The sequence below is a fragment of the Triticum dicoccoides genome, chromosome 1A, assembly GCF_002162155.2.
Source record: "Triticum dicoccoides isolate Atlit2015 ecotype Zavitan chromosome 1A, WEW_v2.0, whole genome shotgun sequence".
Taxonomy (NCBI): domain Eukaryota; kingdom Viridiplantae; phylum Streptophyta; class Magnoliopsida; order Poales; family Poaceae; genus Triticum; species Triticum dicoccoides.
This window is the reverse complement of record NC_041380.1, coordinates 120667219-120687907: the sequence shown is the minus strand read 5'-3', so window position 1 is coordinate 120687907 and position 20689 is coordinate 120667219.

Sequence of the window (20689 nt, the reverse complement as noted above, 5' to 3'; positions counted from 1 at the left end):
ACTTGCATGACTGAATGATATGAAAATAATAATAGTGCAAGAGTGTCGTGGACTAAGCTGGAAAACATTTTATTCAAAAGGAGAAGACAGGGCAATTTTGGCTCTTTGTTAGATCAATAGTAATGTATATGAGAGCCACTCAACATTTTCATCATGGTCTTCTCCTTGGTATGACTCAATAAACAGAAAAGAAATTCAGAGAAACACAATGAATGTTTTTGGAATTTTTAGTTTTCTTGAAGAAAGCAAATAAAAGAGAAAGAAAAACAAAAATGAGAAAAACTATTTACACGGGAGAGCTCCCAACAAGCAAAAGAAGACTCAAGAAATCTTTTTGGGTTTTCTTTTTAATACTACAACTAACTAAAGTAGAAATAAAAAACAAAAAGAAGCAAGAAATATTTTTTGGGTTTTCTCAAAGTTTTTCGAACACACAAGAAAAAAGCAAGAAAATAAATCTAGCATGGATAATACAATGAAAGAGTGTGAACACCGACGACTGGAATGAAGTGTGTGATCATGAATATAATGTTAGTGGAAACACGTACTCCCCCAAGCTTAGGCTTTTGGCCTAGCTTGGAAATCACCATCCGTAGTAGCCATCTGGTCCCATGTCGAAGTGTTGCGGCGGCGGCACCTGAGCATCCCACTCGTGAGGCTCCTCCTCTGCCTCTGCCTGGGCGTCCCGATAGGCAATAATATCCACTAAGTTATCTCAACGGGGATACGTCCCCAACAATAAGTATATCATATTTCTTTTTAGCAGTAGGTAGAGGTAGTTGAAAGCTTCCAATAGTGAGTGTCAGAGATTTTTCAATAACATTAATTCACTTGGAATTGTTTCTTCAGAAAGTGCACCGTATGTTCATTACAATTGATATGAAAAAGTGACCTTGCTTTTATTGCAATCAATAACAGCCCCTACAGTATTCAAAAATGGTCTACCAAGGATAATCGACATGTTGTCGTCCTCGGACATCTCAAGTATAACAAAGTTTGTTAGGATAGTAACATTTGCAACAACAACGGGCACATCCTCACAAATACCGATAGGTATGGCAGTTGATTTATCAACCATTTGCAAAGATATTTCGGTAGGTGCGAGATTATTCAAATCAAGTCCTTTATATATGGAGAAAGGTATAACACTAACACCAGCTCGTAAATCACACAAAGCAATTTTAACATAATTTCTTTTGATGGAGGAAGGTATAGTTGGTATTCCTGGATCTCCAAGTTTTTTAGGTACTCCATCCTTAAAGGAATAATTAGCAAGCATGTTGAAGATTTCAGCTTCCGTTATTTTTCTCTTATTAGTGATGATGTCTTTCATGTATTTTGCATAAGGGGCCATCTTTAAAATATCAGTCAAGTGAGTGGGCAAAAAGACTGGCCTAAGCATTTCAGCAAAGCATTCAAAATCTTCATCATTTTTTCTTAGTTGGTTTAGGTGGAAAGGGCATGGGTTTTTGAACCCATGGTTCTCTTTCTCTTCCATGTTTTCTAGCAACAAAGTCTCTTTTATCATATCTTTTATTTTTAGGTTGTGGGTTGTCAAGATCAACAGCTGGTTCTATTTCAACTTCATTATCTGGTTGTTTATCATTGTCTGGTTGAGTGTCCTCATGAACATCATCATTATCTTTTTCGTTATCACTAGATGAATGTTCATTACCAGATTGAGTTTCAGCATCAGAAATAGAAACATCATTATTATCTTTAGGAGGTTTTTCTATTTCAGGTTCACTAGAGGTATGCAAAGTCCTATCATTTTCCTTTTTCTTTTAGAAGGACTAGGTGCATCAGTATTAATTCTTTGGGAGTCTTGTTCTATTCTTTTAGGGTGTCCTTCAGGATAAAGTGGTTCCTGAGTCATTCTACCTTGTCTAGTCATTACTCTAATAGCATGATCATTCATATTATTATTCATTTCATCAAGCAATTCTCTTTGAGATTTAGCAACTTGTTCTAGCTGGGTTTGAACCATAGAGGCATGTTTTTTACACCTATAACATAATTAGTGATTCTAAATAACAAGTTACTCAAGCAAGCAAATCAGAGTTGTATTTCAATTCATAACATTCTTGTTGAAGTGATCTTATTTTCTAATGTAGTTATCGAACTCATAAAGGCATTCACTAGGATGCATATTGTAAGGGATGTCACTTTCATCAAATTTCATTAAAGAGTTTACCTCTACCACCTTTGGTGGTGGCATATCAAGTCCATGTATTTCTTCAATAGGCGGTAAATTTTTAACATCCTTTACTTTAATACATTTTTCCTTCATACTTTTCTTTGCATCTTGCATATCTTCAAGAGTGAGATATAAGATACCCCTCTTCTTCGGAGTGGGTTTAGGCGATGGTTCAGGAAGAGTCCAATCATCATATTTTTCAATATGTTATTAAATAATTCCTCAGCTTGTTCAATAGTTCGTTCCCTAAAAACACAACCAGCACAACTATCTAGGAAATCCCTAAAAGAACTGGTTAGTCCATTATAGAAGATATCAAGTATTTCATTTTCTTAAGTGGGTGATCAGGCAAAGCATTAAGCAATTGGAGAAGCCTCCCCCAAGATTGTGGGAGACTCTCTTCTCTAATTTTCACAAAGTTAAATATTTCCTATAAGGCAGCTTGTTTCTTATGAGTAGGAAAATATTTTTCAGAGAAGTAGTAAATCATATCCTAGGGGCTACGCACACAACTAGGAGCAAGAGTATTGTACCATATCTTAGCATCACCCTTTAATGAGAATGGTAATAACTTGAGAATATAATAGTAGCGAGTTTTCTCACTATGAGCAAATAGGGTGGCTATATCTTAATTTAGTAAGGTGTGCCACAACAGTTTTAGTTTTATAGCCATGGAAAGGATCAGATTCAACCAAAGTAATTAACTCTGGGTCGATAGAGAATTCATAATCCTTATCAGTAACAAAGATAGGTGAAGTAGCAAACTTAGGATCATATTTCATTCTAGCATTCAAAGATTTTCTTTCAGTTTGCATAATAATTTCTTAAGATCATCTCTGTCATTGCAAGCAAGAAAACCTCTAGTTACCTCCTCATCCAGAACATAACCCTCGGGTACCTTAGGCAATTCATATCTAGGACAGCTAGGTCTAATAGGTGTTTCAAGATTTTCAGTTTCAAGTACTTCTTCAGTTTCAATAATTTCATCAATTTCAATAATTTCATCAGTTTCAGCATTCTCAATATCTTTAGCTCTAGCAAGTTGTTCATCAAGAAATTCACCTAGTGGCACATTATCATCAAGAAAGATACTAGCATCATCATGAGTATCAATCATAGAGAAGTAGCATCATCAATAACTTTCAACATATCAGGATTAACAACATGTGGTCGTGTTGCAAGTTTACTCAAAATAGAGGGTGAATCAAGTGCAGAGTGTGATGGAAGTTCCTTACCTCCCCTCGTTTTAGAGGGAAAAATCTTAGTCTTGGTATCCTTCAGATTCTTCATAGTGATAAATAGATAATAATTCCAAGTCACTCGATAAATATAGCTATGCTCCCCGACAACGGCGCCAAAAAAAGGTTTTGATAACCGACAAGTATAGGGGATCGCAACAGTTTTCGAGGGTAGAGTATTCAACCCAAATTTATAGATTCAACACAAGGAGAGCCAAAGAATACTTGTAAGTATTAGTAGTTAAGTTGTCAATTCAACCACACCTGGAGATTAACTATCTGCAGCAAAGTGATCAGCAGCACAGTAGTATGATAGTTGGATAGTGATAGCAGTAATCATAACAGTAACAGTAGTAGTGATAATTTTGTAGCAGTTGTAACAGCAGTAGCAACAATAGTAACTTGGCAAGAACAATACGTGGAAAGCTCGTAGGCATTGGATCAATGAATTCATTGGATGTTATTCATCATATAACAGTCATAACCTAGGGCGACATAGAACTAGCTCATGTTCATAAGTATAATGTAGGCATGTATTCCATAGATAGTCATACATGCTTATGGAAAAGAACTTGCATGACTTCTTTTGTCCTACCCTCCCATGGCAGCGGGTCCATAAGGAAACAAAGGGATATTAAGGCCTCCTTTTAATAGAGAACTGGAACAAAGCATTAACAGATAGTGAATGCATGAACTCCTCAAACTACGGTCATCATCGGAAAGTATCCCGATTATTGTCACCCCAGGGTTTATGGATCATAACATGTAATAGGTGAATATGACTTGTAAGATTGGATCTAGAACATAGATATATTGGTGAAAACATAAATGGTTCAGATCTAAAATCATGGCACTCGGGCCCTAGTGACAAGCATTAAGCATGGCCAAGTCATAACAACATCAATCTCAGAACATAGTGGATACTAGGGATCAAGCCCTAACAAAACTAACTCGATTACATGATGAACCTCATCCAACTCCTCACTGACCAGCGAGCATACGAAAGAATTACTCACTCCCGATGGGGAGCATCATGAAATTGGCAATAAAGAAGGGTTGGTGATGATGAAGATCGAAGATCCCCCTCTCCGGAGCCCCGAACGGACTCCAGATCTGGCCTCTCGATGAAGAACATGAGGTGGCGGCGGCTCTGTATCGTGAAACATGATGAAACTTCCTCCCTAATTTTTTCACCGAAAATAGGATTTTATAGCATCAGAGTTAGGGTCTGCGGGGCCACCAGGTGGGCACAACCCACCTAGGCGTTCCTGGAGGGGGTGGCGCACCCTGGTGGGTTGTGCTCAACCAGGGGCCCCCTCCGATGGTTCTTGGCTCTAGTATTTTTCTTTAATTTTGAAATAATTCTCCAAAAAGTTCCATTCCATTCCGAGAACTTTTGTTTCTGCAGAAAAACAACACCATGGAAGTTTTGCTAAAAACAGCGTCAGTCCGGGTTAGTTTCATTCAAATCATGCAAATTAGAGTCTAGAAAAAGAGGAAAAGTGTTAGGAAAAGTAGATACAACGGAGACGTATGAAGTGTTCTTGACGATTCCATTGTGGATTCATATATGTCGTTTGGCAGTGGCAAAGACATGTGGGCTGCGCTCGAGGCCATGTTTGGGCCTCGGACGCTGGCAGGGAGTTGTATGTCACGGAGCAATTTTGTGACTACAAGATGACTGATGAGCGCTCTGTTGTTCAGCGGGCTCATGATATACAGTCACTCGCTCAGGAACTTGAGTACTTTAAGTGTGCGTGTTGCTGGACAAATTTGTTGCTGGGACCATCATTGCCAAGCTTCCACCTTCGTGGAACAATTTTGCTACTTCTCTGAAACACAAGGGACAGGAGTTTTCCATTTCGGATCTCATTAGCACTCTTGATTTTGAAGAGCATGCGAGAGCAAAAGACACACGTGTTTGAGTCACTGAGGGAGCTTCTAGTGACCACATGGTACACGAGAAGAACTTCCAGCCGAACAAGCCCAAAAACAACAAGAACAAATCTCAGGGAAAAGGCAAGTTTGATGCAAAGAACAAGCCGTCACATTGTACGGACTTCCAGAAGAATTCTCATAAGAAGGGGAAGGGACACAAACTTCAATTTTTGTAGAACCGCACAAAATTATGTGGCTACATCTACCTGCTGTCAGTACCTCATGGTGCTCCAGGTATGCCTACATTCGTAACTAGGTTCAATGACCAGCGAAAGATGAAATAAGCATATTCATACGTTGACTTGCTGATTGCAGTGTGGAATGAGCCTGTCATGTGTGGACGAGCAAACAAGCAGTGCAGCTGCAACATCACCGCAAGATAAAAGAGTCCTGAGTCAAATACGGCCTGGCCGGCGAGTAGTGGTGGAGCAAACAAGCAGATAGATGTGGAGTTGCCAGCATGCTCAAAGTGCTCGCAGCATTGAGAAGAAACATGCATGCCTAGGAAATTATTGCGTGCGTAGGGAGGCCCTTTGCTCAGAGAAGATTCAATCGTTTTTCTTTATTTCTGCACCTTCTCACAACTTTGTCTTTGTTACAGTATGGTGAATCATTAAGATACATAAACATGTTGAACTTTTGTGCTTGTGAATGTTAGTATGCATACCGTATCTTCTTAAGCTTAGTTTAATGTGAATGTTGACACCTCATTTTGCCGCGCTATGACCAGTGTGAGTGTCTGCATGCAGTACCACATCTTCTATTTGGTGGATGGCAAGCGGGCCCAAGAGGAGCCATAATTTTTTTTAAGTTGAAAAGGGTTATCGATGAGGAGCGATAAGCTGGACGGCGTCTCTTTTTTTCTTTTGAATGGGTGATGACCCACAAGTATAGGGGATCAATTGTAGCTCTTTTCGATAGGTAAGAGTGTCGAACCCAACGAGGAGCAGAAGGAAATGACAAGTGGTTTTTAGCAAGGTAATGTCTACAAGTGCCAAAATTGTAAGTAACTGAGTAGTTTGATAGCAAGATATTTTGTAACAAGCAAGTAATGATAATAGTAACAAAAGTGCAGCAAGGTAGCCCAATACTTTTGAGGCAAAGGACAGGCCAAACGGTCTCTTATAATAAGCAAAGCGTTCTTGAGGGTACACAGGAATTTCATCTAGTCACTTTCATCATGTTGATTCGATTCGTGTTCGCTACTTTGATAATTTGATATGTGGGTGGACCGGTGCTTAGGTGTTGTTCTTACTTGAACAAACCTCCTACTTATGATTAACCCCCTCGCAAGCATCAGCAACTACGAGAAAAGTATTAAGGATAAATCCTAACCATAGCATTAAACTTCTGGATCCAATTGGTCCCTTACGGAATAGCGCATAAACTAGGGTTTAAGCTTCTGTCACTCTCGCAACCCATCATCTAATAACTACTCCACAATGCATTCCCTTAGGCTCAAATATGGTGAAGTGTCATGTAGTTGACATTCACATGACACCACTAAGGGAATCACAACATACATACTATGAAAATATCGAACACATATCAAGCTCACATGATTACTTGCAACATGATTTCTTCTGTGACCTCAAGAACAAAAGCAACTACTCACAAGTGATAAACATGATGAAGATCAGAGGGGTATTAGATAGCATAATGGATCTGAACATGTAATCTGCCACCAATAAACCATATAGTAATCAACTACAAGATGTAATCAACACTACTAGTCACCCACAAGCACCAATCTATAGTTCCGGTACAAAGATTGAACACAAGAGATGAACTATGGTTTGAGAGGAGATGGTGTTGTTGAAGATGTTGATGGAGATTGCCCTCCCCAAGATGGGAGAGTTGTTGGTGATGATGACGACGATGATTTCCCCCTCCGGGAGGGAAGTTCCCCCGGCGGAATCGCTCCGCCAGAGGGCAAAAGTGCTCCTGCCCAAGTTCCGCCTCGAGACGGCAGCGCTCCGTCCCGAAAGTCCTCTCCTTTTTTCTAGGTCAAAATGACTTATATACCAGAAGATGGGCACCAGAGGTGGGCCGAGGGGAGCACAACCCACCAGGGCGTGCCTGGGCTCCCTGGCGTGCCCAGGTGGGTTGTGCCCACCTGGTGGGCCCCCTCTGGTACTTATTGGCTCCAGTATTCCTCATATATTCCATAAAAAATCTCCGTAAAGTTTCAGCTTGTTTCGAGTTGTGCAAAATAGGTGGCCTGGCGTAGCTTTTCCAGGTCCAGATTTCCAGCTGCGCGAATTCTTCCTATTTGTGTGTACCTTGCATAATATGAGAGAAAAGGCATTAGAATTACTCCAAAAAGAATCATTATGCATATAAACATCATAAATAACAGTAGGAAAACATGATGCGCAATGGACGTATCAACTTCCCAAGCTTAGACCTCGCTTATCAAGCGAAAACCAAAATCGAAAAACATGTCCACATGCTTAGAGAGAAGTTGTCGATAAAAACAAAATACGGACATAGAAGCATCATGTAAATTATTATAACAACAATAAACTTTAACATAAAACTTTTATCACAGAGCTTTTATCGTAGACTTCTCATGAATAAGTAACAATCCATCATACTATCAAAGTACAAAGCATAAACTCTATTAGAAACCAACAAACTATGTTCTCGGTCAACTTTGCAACTACAATTCATCACCTTTTTAGGAAGGGTCACATATCGGATCCTTTAGGCAAGTCAACATACTCAACCATCATTTAGTCTTCTATGATTTCTAACACTCGCTGCATACACATGAGCAAAACGTTTCAACCGGACACATAGAAAGATAGGGGCTTATAGTTTCACCTCCCAACGTATTCAGCTCAAGGGTGATGTCAACAATAATAACTTATGCCACCCATATTCAACTAGACATATGTGCCTACATCTTTCCTCACCACATGATGCTTGCCAAAGGAGAAAAATAAAAAGGAATAGAGAGAAAAACTTTGACTCTTGCATAAAAGTAAATACATGAAAGTAAAAGATAGGCCCTTCGCAGAGGGAAGTAGAGGTTTCCATGCACTTGTTTGTTTGTATGCTCAACCCCTTGATGCAAAAGAACGTCACGTTGTATTGCCCCTTGTGATGAAAACCTTTATTATGTAGTACGTCACTTTTATTCTTCACCATCACAAGTTCGTACAACGCTCAATTTTCTCTTACACTAAATGATCTCACACTTTTAGAAGCAATTTTTATTGCCTTATTGCACCGATGACAACTAACTTGAAGGATCTGACTCAATCCTTAGGTAGGTATGGTGAACACTTGAAAATAATATTTGGGTTTAAGGGTTTTTGGATGGACAAGTAGTATCTCTACTTAGTGCAGAGTTTTTGGCTAGCCAAGATGGGGGCAAGCACCACATGTTGAAGGATCTATGACAATATAACTTCTATGTGAATATGAACAAACATAAATCATTAAGTTGTCTTCCATGTCCACCGTCAACAATTTTGGCATATAATATTTTGATGGGGGCTCACAATCATAAAAGATTTCCAGGATAGTGTATTTATATGTGAATCTTCTCTTCCCTTATTAATTCTTTCATGAGTTGCATCATTGACCAATGCTATGTTTGTCAATCTCTAACAACATTTTCTATTTATACTTTTCCTTATGTGGTGTCATCACCTACCATAAGATTAGCATATGATCTTTTTCATTTATTTCCTTTCTTTTTATTGGAACATGAAAGTAAAGAAAGCAAAACTCAAACTATACTTTATCATATATCTCGCACACGATTACAAGGATAAATCACTAAGAAAACTCTCGAAAAGAAAGGATCGAACTAAACTTTTATTCATCTAAAGCAAAAGATAACTATGGATCGAACTAAGATAAGTAAAAGCAAAAAGATAGTGGGGTGATACGATACCAGGGCACCTCCCCCAAGCTTGGCGGAAGCCAAGGGGAGTGCCCATACCCGATACTCAATTTTATTTTGGTGATTAAGAAGGTGGCGGTGATGAAGCAGAGACAATCTTGTCCTCAGGTTTCCATGGAAGAGGTCCACCATCATAGGAGGAAGAATGAGTCTCACGGGTCCTGCAACTGGCAGCCAAACTCATACCTTTAAACCTCGCCTCATATTCAAAGACTTGGTTTTGGAGATCATAGATCTAGCTTTGGAGGAAGTTGATTTGCTCATTGAGGGTGAAAACGATTTCCTTCATGGACTTGCCATCCACCTTGAGATCACGGGTGAAGTCCGTGATTATGAGGTGATTGGCATTGAGTCCACGCTCCACCATCACCTTGCATCAGAACACCTCCTACTCCATAGCTTCAAGCCTGGCCTCCATGGTTCCTATCCCCTTGGGACCTTGCACATCGCGGATGTGCAGCACCCCCTCATGCATCTGGATGACCTGAGGGTTCTGCACCACCTCTCGCAAATATGGGTTGATGACGTTCTTGAAGAACCTGTCCTTGGAGGAGCTTGAAGCGGCCATGGTAGATGGGATCTGACAGAAAACAGGAAGGAAAAGAAAATAGAAGATTTCTCTGTGATACGGTGGTCAATAGGTTCGGGGGGTATATAAAGATTTTTTATCTTGGGAAACAAGCAATCTTTAGAAAAATGGAGTCCAGAAGGTACCCGAGGTGGGCACAACCCACCTGGGCGCTTGTACCCACCAGGGTGCACTTCCTGGTAGTTTCTCATTTCCCTAATTTTTGTTATATTCCAAAACTGACAAAAAATATTTTTACAGATTTTTTGGAGTCCGTTTACTTACCGTATCACGTACCTCCTCTTTTTAACGATTCTGGAGTGTTCTGGAAGGACTCTTTTATGTGTTCTTCCGGTGTGTTAGTTTGGATAATATTACTTTCAACATTAATGGGTGTACCTGAGATATAATGTTTTATTCATTACCCATTAACAATCTTCGGATTAGTACCTTCGGAATTATTTATTTTGATAGCTCCAGACTGATAAACCTCCTCCATAACATAGGGTCCTTCCCATTTGGAGAGGAGTTTTCCTGCAAAGAATCTGAAACAAGAGTTGTACAAAATCACATATTCTCCAACTTTAAACTCACGCTTTTGGATTCTTTTGTCATGCCATATTTTAACATTTTCTTTAAATAACTTGCATTTTCATAAGCTTGGGTTCTCCATTCATCTAAAGAGCTAATATCAAATAACCTCTTTTCACCGGCAAATTTAAAATCATAGTTGAGTTCTTTGATTTCCCAATATGCTTTATGTTCTAACTCAAGAGGCAAATGACAAGCTTTTCCATAAACCATTTTATAAGGAGACATACCCATAGGATCTTTGTATGCTGATCTATAAGCCCAAAGTGCATCATCTAATTTCTTAGACCAATTCTTCCGGGACCTATTGACAGTCTTTTGCAAAATTAATTTTATTTCTCTATTGCTAAGTTCAGCTTGATCACTAGACTGAGGATGATAAGGTGATGCAATTCTATGGTTAAAATCATACTTAGCAAGCATTTTATGGAAAGCACCATGAATAAAGTGTGAACCACCATCAGTCATTAAATATCTAGGGACTCCAAACCTTGGGAAAATAACTTCGTTAAGCATTTTAATAGAGGTGTTGTGATCAGCACTACTAGTTGGAATAGCTTCTACCTACTTAGTAACATAATCAACAGCAACCAAAATATGTGTATACCCATTAGAGGAAGGAAAAGGTCCCATGTAATCAAATCCTCAAACATCAAATGGTTCAACAACAAGTGAATAATTCATAGGCATTTCTTGATGCTTACCGATATTACATATTCTTTGACATTCATCACAAGATAAGACGAACTTACGAGCATCCTTGAAGAGAGTAGGCCAATAAAATCCAGATTGCAATACCTTGTGAGCAGTACTGTCTCCCGCATGATGCCCTCCATAAGCTTCGGAGTGACATTTCCATAGGATTTGTCCCTATTCATGCTCAGTACACATTGTCTAATAATACCATCTACTCCTTCTTTATAAAGATGTAGGTCATCCCAAAAGTAATGTCTTAAATCATAGAAGAATTTTTTTTCTTTTGTTGGTATGTAAACCTAGGTGGTAAATATTTAGCAAGAATGTAATTAGCATAGTCAGCATACCAAGGAGTCTTATGAGAAACATTTATTGCAGCTAACTGCTCATCAGGAAAACTATCATCAATAGGTAGTCGGTCATCAAGCACATTTTCAAGCCTAGACAAATTATCAGCTATGGGGTTCTCTGCTCCTTTTCTATCAGTGATATGTAAATCAAATTCTTGTAGCAAGAGAACCCATCGAATAAGTCTAGGTTTAGCATCTTTCTTTTCCATAAGATATTTAATAGCAGCATGATTGGTCTGAACTATTACTTTTGAATCAACAATGTAAGATCTAAATTTATCACAAGCAAGCACCACTGCTAGAAATTCTTTTTCAGTAGTAGCATAGTTTCTTTGAGCACTGACTAGAGTATTACTAGCATAATGAATAACATTTAGTTTCTTCTCGACTTTTTGTCCTAGAACAGCACCAACAGCATAATCACTAGCATCACACATAATTTCAAAAGGCAAGTTCCAATCAGGTGGTTGAACAATAGGTGCAGAAATTAAGGCTTTCTTGAGTGTTTCGAAGGCTTCTAAACAATCATCATCAAAAACAAAAGGCACATCCTTTTTCAAAAGATTTGTAAGAGGCCTAGAAATTTTAGGGAAGTCTTTGATAAATCTCCTATAGAAACCAGCATGACCTAGGAAACTACGAATACCTTTGATATTTTTAGGACATGGCATTTTCTTAATTGCATCAACCTTAGCTTTGTCCACTTCAATACCTCTTTCAGAAAGTTTATGACCCAAGACAACACCTTCATTAACCATAAAGTGCCACTTCTCCCATTCAAGACAAGATTTGTTTGTTCGCATCTCTGCAAAACTCGATCAAGATTGCTTAAACAATCATCAAAAGACTTCCCATAAACAGAGAAGTCATCCATGAAAACCTCAACAATCTTTTCACAAAAGTTAGAGAATATTGCAGTCATACATCTTTGAAAGGTAGCAGGTGCATGGCATAAACCAAAAGGTATATGTCTATAAGCATAAGTTCCAAAAGGACAAGTAAAAGTGATCTTTTCTTGATCAGGTTGAGAAACAGGTATTTGTGAAAAGCCATAGTATCCATCAAGGAAGCAAAAATGTGTGTGCTTAGATAATCTTTCTAGCATTTGATCAATAAAAGGCAGAGGGTAATGATCTTTTCTAGTTGCTTTGTTTAATTTTCTAAAGTCAATTACCATTCTATAGCCTGTAACAATTCTTGGTGGAATAAGTTCATTCTTATCATTAGGAACAACAATGATACCTCCTTTCTTAGGGACACAATGAACATGACTTACCCATCTACTATCAGCTATAGGATAGATTATACCTGTTCCAGAAGTTTTAATAATTCCATTCTTACTGCTTCTTTCATCTTCGGATTTAACCTATGTTGGTGATCAACAACGGGTTTAGCATCAAGTTCCATATTAATCTTGTGCTGACATAGAGTGGGACTAATGCCCATTAAATCATCAAGAGTATATCCAACAGCAGCTCGGTGCTTCCTTAAAAAAATTGTAATCTTTCTTCTTCATGTTCTGAAAGGTTAGCACTAATAATAACATGATATATTTTCTTCTCATCAAGATAAGCATATTTCAAAGTATCCGACAATTGTTTTAATTCAAACACAGGATCACCTTTAGGTGGAGGAGGACCTCATATAAGTTCAATATGCAAATTCTGTTTAAGCAGAGGATGTTCTTCAAAGAAAATCTTATCTATTTCATTTCGTCCATGCATATGTAAATCATTTTCATGGTCTAGTAGATATTGTTCTAGAGGATCAGTAGGAGGCACAGCAATAGAAGCAGGACCAATTATTTCATCCTTACTAGGCACTTCTTTTTCATACCGAACTTGGAAAAATTAAACTCATGAGACTCATCACCAAGGCTAACACCGATAGTTTGTTTCTCACAATCAATTTTAGCATTAACGGTGTTCAAGAAAGGTCTACCAAATATAAGGGAAAATTTTGTTTTTGCCACTCTAGATTTTGCCAATTTTTCTTATGCCACTCTAGATTTTGACATTTCACTTTTGCCACTCTTAGCTTTTGACAATTATCACAATTGCCATTCTGTGGCAAAAGCAAAATAATTTTATTTCATTTTTGCCACTCTTAGCTTTTGACAATTATCACAATTGCCACTCTGAAAATTTTGCTTTTGCCACGGGAATGGCAATTGTGATATTTGTCAAAAACTAAGAGTGGCAAAAGTGAAATGTCAAAATCTAGAGTGGCCTAAGGAAAATTGGCAAAATTTAGAGTGGCAAAAACAAAATTTCCCCCAAATATAATGGGACAAAAGTCATCTTGTGGGGAACCAAGAACAAGAAAATCAGTAGGGTACTTTATTTTCCCACACAAGACTTCAACATCTCTAGCAATCCCAATTGGTGATATAGTATCTCTATTAGCAAGTTTAATAGTAACATCAATGTCTTCTATCTCTACGGGTGCTATGTCATTCATAATTTCTTGATATAAGGTGTAGGGAATAGCACTCATGCTAGCACCTATGTCACATAAACCATGATAACAATGATCTCCTATTTTAACTGAGACAACAAGCATGCCAACAACGGGTCTATGATTATCCGTTCTATCGTGTTTTATAGTATCTTCGTTACAGAAGTAAATAACATGCTCATCTACATTTTCTTCCAAGAGATCCTTAACCATAGAAACACTAGGTTCTACTTTGATTTGTTCATCAAGTTTAGGTGTTCTAATATAACTTTTGTTAACCATAGTTGAAACTTTAGCATGTTCCTTTATCCTAACAGGGAAAGGTGGTTTCTCAATATAAGCAGTAGGAACAACTGGATCAACATTATAAAGTATAGTTTCCTCTTTAGCTAGTTCTGGTTCTTTAATTTCTTCTTTAATAGGTGGTGATATTTATACCACTTCTCCTTAGGGAGATCAACATGAGTAGCAAATGATTCACAAAAGGAGGCTACTATCTCACAGTCAAGTCCATATTTAGTGCTAAACTTTTGAAAAGCATCAGTATTCATAAAAGATTTAACCCAATCATACTTAAGCTTAATACCTGCCTCTTTACCTTCATCGAGTTCCCAATCTTCAGAGTTGCGTTTAATTCTTTCTAAAAGATCCCACCGGAATTCAATAGTCTTCTTCATAAAAGAACAAGTACAAGAAGTATCGAGCATGGATTGATCATCACGAGAAAGCTGAGCATAAATATTCTTAATAATAATTTCTCTTGAGAGCTCATGATTGGGGCATAAATATAACATTGACTTAAGCCTCCCCCAAGCTAGAGCGATACTTTCTCCTTCACAAGGCCAAAAATTATATATGTAATTCCGATCACGATTAACCAGATGCATAGATATTTTTTTGGTGAAATTCCGATTTCAGTTGATTCCAATTCCAAGATCCAATATCATCCCATAGCCTATACCATGCTGATACGTCTCCAACGTATCAATAATTTTTGATTGTGCCATGTTGTTATATTATCAATCTTGGATGGTTTATAATCATTTTATAGTCATTTTATATCATTTTTTGGTACTAACCTATTGACATAGTGCCAAGTGCCAGTTCCTGTTTTTTCTGTGTTTTTACATCGCAGAAAATCAATATCAGATGGAGTCCAAATGCCACGAAACTTTACGGAGGTTTTTTATGGACCAAAAGGAACATGTTCGGCCCTGGTTGCACCTGGGGGAGTCCCGAGGAGGGGACAAACCCACCAGGGCGCACCAGGAGGCCTAGGCGCGCCCTGGTGGGTTGTGCCCACCTCGGGTGCCCCCCGGACCGCCTCTTTGCTCTATAAATACCCCAAAAATCCCAGAACCCTAGGGGAGTCGACGAAATATTCATCCAGCTGCCACAGAGTCCAGAACCACCAGATCCAATCTAGACACCATCTCGGATGGGGTTCACCACCTCCATTGGTGCCTCTCCGATGATGCGTGAGTAGTTCTTTGTAGACCTTCGGGTCCGTAGTTAGTAGCTAGATGGCTTCATCTCTCTCTCTCTCTTGATTCTCAATACTATGGTCTCTTGGAGATCCATATGATGTAACTCTTTCCCTGTGTGTTTCTTGGGATCCGATGAAATTTGAGTTTATGATCAGATCTATCTTTTTATATCCATGAAAGTATTTGAGTTTCTTTGATCTCTTTTATGCATGATTGCTTATAACCTCATATTTCTTCTCCGATATTTACCTTGCAATGGGAAGAGGTGCTTTGTAGTGGGTTCGATCTTATGGTGCTTGATCCCAGTGATAGAAGGGGAACCGACACGTATGTATCGTTGCTATAAGGAAAAAACGATGGGGTCTATCTCTACATAGATAGATCTTGTCTACATTATGTCATTGTTCTTATTGCATTACTCTGTTTCTTTATGAACTTAAAATACTAGATGCATGCTGGATAGCGGTCGATGTGTGGAGTAATAGTAGTAGATGCAGGCAGGAGTCGGTCTACTAATCTACGTGATACCTATATAATGATCATTGCCTAGATATCGTCATAATTATTTGAAGTTCTATCAATTGACCAACAGTAATTTGTTCGCCCACCGATTTGCTATTTTTCTCGAGAGAAGCCACTAGTGAAACCTACGGCCCCCGAATCTTCTTTCTCATATTATTTGCCTTTGCGATCTATTTTTATTCGCTTTTATTTTCAGATCTATTAATCTAAAAACCCAAAAATACCTTATTGCAATTTATTTTATTTGGCGTTTGATCTATCAATATTTACAACCTTTTTCCCATCACGCACCAATTTCTGGCACCGTTACCCGAAAGGGATTGACAACCCCTTTAACACGTCAGGTTGCGGGGATTTGTTATCTGTGTGCATGGGCTGTTTATGTTGTGTTGCTTGGTTCTCCTACTGGTTCGATAACCTTGGTTTCATATCTAAGAGAAATACCTACCGCCGGTGTGCTACATCATCCCTTCCTCTTTGGGGAAATACCGATGTAGCTGCAAGCGACATCACATGCCAATGCTTTTCCCTTCAAAGATAAAGGAAAATCTTGTTTTTAACTACATCTCTGGGTAAACCTGCATGCTAAAAGGATTGTTTTCCATAGTAACAAATGACAATAAATTTCAGCAAACTATATAAATATTTCCGTACCAATTTCCACTTACCAAAGGTGCTTCACTCCCTGGCAACGGCGCCAGAAAGTAGCCTTGATGACCCACAAGTATAGGGGATCAATTGTATCTCTTTTCCATAAATAAAGAGTGTCGAACCCAACGAGGAGCAGAAGGAAATTACAAGTGGTTTTCAGCAAGGTAATGTCTGCAAGTGTTGAAATTGTAAGTAACAGAGTAGTTTGATAGCAAGATATTTTGTAACGAGCAAGTAATGATAATGGTAACAAAAGTGCAGCAAGGTAGCCCAATCCTTTTGAGACAAAGGACATGCCAAAACGGTCTCTTATAATAAGCAAAGCGTTCTTGAGGGTACACGGGAATTTCATCTAGTCACTTTCATCATGTTGATTTGATTCGTGTTCGCTACTTTGATAATTTGATATGTGGGTGGACCGGTGCTTAGGTGTTGTTCTTACTTGAACAATCCTCCTACTTATGATTAACCCCCTCACAAGCATCCGCAACTACGAGAAAAGTATTAAGGATAAATCCTAACCATAGCATTAAACTTTTGGATCCAATCGGTCCCTTACGAAATAGCGCATAAACTAGGGTTTAAGCTTCTGTCACTCTCGCAACCCATCATCTAATAAATACTCCAAAATGCATTCCCTTAGGCACAAATATGGTGAAGTTTCATGTAGTCGACGTTCACATGACACCACCAAGGGAATCACAACATACATACTATCAAAATATCGAACACATATCAAGTTCACATGATTACTTGCAACATGATTTCTCTCGTGACCTCAATAACAAAAGTAACTACTCACAATTGATAAACATGCTCAAGATCAGAGGAGTATTAAATAGCATAATGGATCTGAACATATAATATTCCACCAAATAAACCATATAGTAATCAACTACAAGATGTAATCAACACTACTAGTCACTCACAAGCACCAATTTATAGTTCCGGTACAAAGATTTAACACAAGAGATGAACTAGGCTCTGAGAGGAGATGGTGCTATTGAAGATGTTGATAGAGATTGCCCTCCCCAAGATGGGAGAGTTGTTGGTGATGTTGATGACAACGATTTCCCCCTCTAGGAGGGAAGTTCCCTCGGCGGAATCGCTCTGCCAGAGGGCAAACGTGCTCCTGCCCAAGTTCCGCCTCGAGACGGCGGCGCTCCGTCCCGAAAGTACCATCCTTTTTTTGGTAGGTCAAAATGATTTATATACCAGAAGATGGGCACCGGAGGTGGGCCAAGGGGAGCACAACCCACCAGGGGCCTCGGCTCCCTGGCGCGCCCAGGTGGGTTGTGCCCACCTGGTGGGCCCCCTCCGATACTTATTGGCTCCAATATTCCTCATATCTCCATAAAAAATCTCCATAAAGTTTCAGCTTGTTTCGAGTTATGCAGAATAGGTGGCCTGACGTAGCTTTTCCAGGTCCATATTTCCAACAGCCGGAATTCTTCCTCTTTCTGTGTACCTTGCATATTATGAGAGAAAAGGCATTAGAATTACTCCAAAAAGCATTGTTATGCATAAAAACATCATAAATAAATGTCAGCGTTCTAGGAACGGGGGTCCCCAGACTTGCCTGCCTGCGGCCTGCGGCGTGGCTCAAGCGGGGGCCCAGCGCGGCCCATCTTCATCAGCTCAAGCTCAAGACCCTCGCGAGGGGCCAAGCCTCGCGGGGCGGACGACAAGAAGCTTCCTCAGAGGCGGCCTCATCAGGCAGGCTCGCGAGGAGGCGGAGAGATCAATGCAAGGGTACCTCGCGAGGAACCCGTGACGCAAGCCATGACGATCGAGACCAGGCGGGTGGCAGACGGGCGCCGGCCTGCGTAGTGTCCTTGTTTCCCCTTTGGTGCAAAGAGGGCAAGCGCAGGCCAAGACATCGGGGATAGGTTACCATTCCGGTGCAACAAGACCAAGACCAGTCGGACGGCAGGACGGAGGTCACCGTGGAGCCCAAGACGGCGTCATCGCCAGTGCTTTTGGCAGCCGAAGACCACCTTTGGTCAGGATAACTTGTACTACATGTTCACCTTCGAAATGGCCGATTGTTGGCGCCCTTCCCGCTCATTATTTAGGGAGAGGCCCAGGGCCTCTATAAATATAGCTAGCCACCACAGAGTGGAGACAGCTGGAAATCTGGTAGAACCATAACAGAGAGAAAGAGAGAGGCGACTGAACTCACCCTAGCAGTTCATCGCACCAGCTCAAGAACACCTCTCGCGAGGCAGTTCTTCCCTTGTACCGTCCATCATCAGCCCTAGAGGCAATCCACCACACCACACACTGGAGTAGGGTATTACACCACAACGGTGTCCCGAACCAGTATAAACCTCGTGTCTCTTGTGTTGTTCATCATTTTCATCTTAGTTCGCACGAGAGGATCGGACGTAGATCGGTAGGGGAAAGATCTCCGCGTGCACCCCAGTGTTTGAACCTCAAGGGTCTGCCAGAACCCGAAACCCGACATGTGGCGCGCCCGGTAGGGGTGCGCCGGAGTCCTCCTTCCTCCATGTCGTGTTCCGCCGCTTCTCCACCCAGATATCAAGCAACCCGGCTGCCAACGCCAACCGCTGGGCGGCGTGGCCCGCCCATGCCATATCACCGTCTCAGGGCGACCTCAACCTTGCGCCTCAGGTAGCTCGCGCTCCGCAGGGTGCTGTGGGGTGCGGGAGACGCAGCCAGACGCCGCCTGCCCTCACGCCACGGCATGTGCGGGCCGTAGCAAGGGCCTCGAACCACGCCGCTGCCACGGCACCATACACCCGACGGGAGCAGGCGAACTCCAAGGCCGCGCTCACGGTGGCCTGAGAGCTACTACGGTGCCGCTTGCTGGAAGGCGGCCGCGACGTGTTGTTAGAGCGAGTGGTCGAGCTCCTGGACGCCGCCGCCTCAGGGGCGCCCCCTTTCTGCATCCAGCTGCCGCCCCAGATCCAGGACAGGTCGCACAACGGCATTATGCGCGCCCACGCGATTTTAGGCGGGCCCCAGGGCCGGTCCAGCGCCAACACCTCCGCCGGCACCGGGCGGCAGATCGTGCCAGCCCCTCCCCAGGCCAACGAAGGGATGCGCGTCGCGGCCTTTGGCCTCGGCGGACCACCACGTCATCACATACAAGGCGACGCCCCAAGCTAGACTATGTGGCATGCGGGGCGCTACAGCGAGGTCCACGAGGTGGTCGCCCCGGAGGCCTATGTACCCTGCCTGGTGGATCAAGGGCGCGAGATGGAAGAAGGTCACGGCTCGTTCCTCGGGCCCGGCTGGGACGAGGAGGCGCCGGAAGCCAAGCTCTTTCAGGAACCCCAAGAGAGCATCGACAATCATGCCGACAGCAGCAACTATCGGGTACCACTCATCCCTCAGGAGCAAGCTTACGCTAACCATGGGTCGCAGGAGGTACAGGTCGCCGCAGCGGATGGCTGCCCCAACGCTGCAGCCTCTTATCCGTCAGGAGGAGGGTGCAGGGGGCTGCAGGAAAGGGGACGAGATCCGGGCTCACCCTCGCGGCGGTCGGGTCAAGATGTTCTCCGGAGGTAGGCCCTCCGCCGGGGAGGTGCCCCATGGCCTGCCCCCGGCGGAGGACCCGTGGTCGTCGGGGGAAATGCTGGCGACCGCTCTACCCCATTGGCGTCATCCTTGGTTTCCGGTCACCGTCAATGACGGCAGAGTGAGGCGCAAGGCGGGGCCCTCGTCTGGCGATATGAAGCAAGGCCAGTACCTGTGAAGAAGGCCCAGTGCCTGTGAAGCCCGCCGCCCCGTGACACTCTCACGTAATAATGAGTGGGGCTGTACACGCCCCTGAGTCTCAGGAGCGCCAGCCTCAAGCCCTGGGGCTCCCGCCCACGCCCAATGGCAGCACTTAGCTCCGCGCTGGTGAGAAGACGTCGAAGACTAGACTAGGTGCCGGACGCGGCTTTTTTGCTTTTCTTCTGCCTTTTTTGCTTTTTTTTTGCTTCTACCTTGTCAGCAAGTTTCCTTGGTTTGGATTTAAGTTGGATTTGAGTTTGAAGCTTGCGTGCATTCGGGGAGGGGGTGTTTAGTCTCATTCGAGCAATCTCTCGCGTTCTGGTTTCGGATTTAC